Here is a 2,846-nt window from a genome sequence, read left to right on the forward strand (position 1 = left end):
CAAGGAAAGAAAGTAAGGAAAATAGAAATAAATTCTAATAAATTCATAATTTGATTAATGAATGAAATAAATGAGTTCACAACCCTTTAAATAGGGATACCAAACAATGAGAGAGAAATCAAAAGCAAACAATAACTAAAACTCCTAGAATTCGCAACTTAGTATAAATAGTAAACTTACTATTTAAAGATGACTGTGATTGATGTTTATTAGTGTACAAGGTTCTTGGACAAAAATAGTAAGCGTCCTATTTGGCTTATAAAGCCCGACGAATGAAGAATTATAATCAAACTAAAACTTACTATTGATAGTAAAAATGGAATTAAAACAGGAAACGACGGTTGATCTAAGGGTTTTTTGCAAATCTAGTTTGCACAACCTAACATTGTGAGTTGGATAGCTAAAGTAGCTTGTTCTATCCCAAAATCATATATTTTACACTTAATAATTTATTCTGAATTGTGATATACACCTGATTTAAGGTCTGACAGTCCAAATCACTCATGCAACTGTCGGCAACCCTCTCTACATCAGTCCACCCATTCCATCTGTCTTTCATGTCTATGCACTTGCAAACTGCCAGTGTACATGTAGGATATATGTACCTCAATCTAAACCGTCGACACTATGAACAATACTTTAAATTAGAGATCTTTAACATATTGATTGGACCAAAGCAACTACGTTTATTTAATGGAAATTTTTTTTAACAGACTAATTAATACCCGAATATACACAGTTTTTGGTTCATGTATATCTAAGCCGTTACACATGATTTTAATGGTTGATTTGACTTAGTCGCATGGAGCTTATGTAATTTCTAAGCGGCTGTGTATCATCCATCACAGTCAGCTCGAGTATCAATTAAAAAACAACCAAAGATCCGTAATGAACAGTATGCCAGCCTGATTTTTGTGCCAGAGACTCGTCAAAGTGCTCTGCCTATCCGTACATACTCACCGTTGTTTCTGCTCTCAATTTCATGCGAGCGAATATGCTACATTCTTCCATACGAAACCCCTACTAAACTGGAAGCGGATCAGGTGAATTGGGACCACACCACCGGAAACAGTGCAAATTGAAGTCTACCCTTGAAAAGTTCTCGTGGGGCCACAGAAGTTTTACATCAAGTTGATATTGTTTTCCCTTCATCCATGTCTGTGTGATCTTATTAACAGTTTGGATGATAAATAAGAATTACTGGGGCGTGGAAAGATTTCAACGGTGGAAATCAATGCCTCCACCGTTCCCTGCGGTATGGTCTACTTGAGCTTTTGATATACTTCAATTTTGGGTTCAACTCTTAAAATAATCTAAAAAAACGGATGGATGGTGTGGATAATCCGCATGAATTCATGGTGGGCCCAGCAGAGTTTACTCCGTACAATGAGTGTGTACTGAGTAAGTCAGTATGCAATCCGATTTCCGGGGATTGGCCAGTGACCAATAGCAATTGTTGGTGCCATGTGGAGCCACTATGATTATGTATTTCATCAATGCCGTTCATCCATTTTTTGGGATCATCTTATGGTATGAACTTAAAAATGAGGTAGATCTAAATAATAAGTGGGCTACATCACAGGAAATGTGATGATTGAATGCTAGCTACGTGATTAAAACCTTATTGGGCCACAAAAGTTTTGAAACTGATATTTGTTTTTTCTCTTTATCTATGTCTTTATGACCTAAACAATAGGTTCAATGTCAAATAAAGGTTACATGAGCCCAAGAGCCTCTTAATGGCAAACATTCAATCACTACTATTTTCCTGTGGTATGGTACACTTGAGATTTGAATCTGCTTATTTTTTAGATCAAGCCTTAAAGTAAACTTGAAAAATGGACTACACAGGGCGGATAAAACATATATATCATGGTAGGCCAACGGAAACATACCAGATGCATATCTGCGCTGATTGGGTACCACCCTCCCTGTCACTAGCTTGACACAACTGTGGCTCTGGTGGACCACTGTGATGTATGGGTTTTATCTACCCCGTTCATCCATTTTTCATATCATTTCAGCCCAAAAGCCTAAAAACGAAGCAGATTCAAGGCTTAAGTGAGCCATACAATGGAAATTGAATGCCTACCGTTTAAAATTTGTTGAGGTCCTCAGAAGTTTTAGATCAAGTTAATATTTATATTTTCCCTTCAGCAAGATCTATTATGTGACCTTATGAACTCAGACGGAAAATAAATATCACCGTTGGCCTTGGGAAGGTTTCAACAGTGATCGTCGTTATCACTTTGCTTCCTGCAGTGTGGTCCACTTGAGCCTTAGATTTTTTTAATTTTTGACCGTACTGCCTAAAATGATATTTAAAACAAAAAAAAAACGGATGAATAGGGTGGATAAAAATCATACATCACGGTGGCACCTTAGAGACACTGTTCCGAGCTCGGATGCGGATTGCGTACCACCCCTGCCCGTCCCTAGCTCTGACTGGGCAGTTCCGTGAGCGGGCCCACCGTGATGTATTTATACGTCCGAGCAGTCTGTCCCTTTTCTCAGATTATTTTAAGGCATCAAAATAAAAATGCAGTAGATTCGACGGTCAAATGGGCCACACCACAGCTGACTCTTGCATTTAAAGCAACAACATTTAAAGCTTTGTGCATTTTAATGCAACCAAGTTTATTATTTGGTGTGGTGTACTTGAGCGTTGGATCTGCCTCATTTTTGTTCTTCTGCCTTAAAATAATCTGAGAAAATGGATTGACGGCTTGGATGTACAGATACATCACGGTGGGCCCGCCCACAGAACTGCCCGTTCGGAGCTCGGGACGGGCGGGGTTAGTACGCAATCCGCGTCCGCCGAGCTCGGGACAGGCGGGGTAGCGTGG

This window comes from Magnolia sinica, chromosome 4, assembly GCF_029962835.1.
Source record: "Magnolia sinica isolate HGM2019 chromosome 4, MsV1, whole genome shotgun sequence".
NCBI classification, from domain to species: Eukaryota; Viridiplantae; Streptophyta; class Magnoliopsida; order Magnoliales; family Magnoliaceae; genus Magnolia; species Magnolia sinica.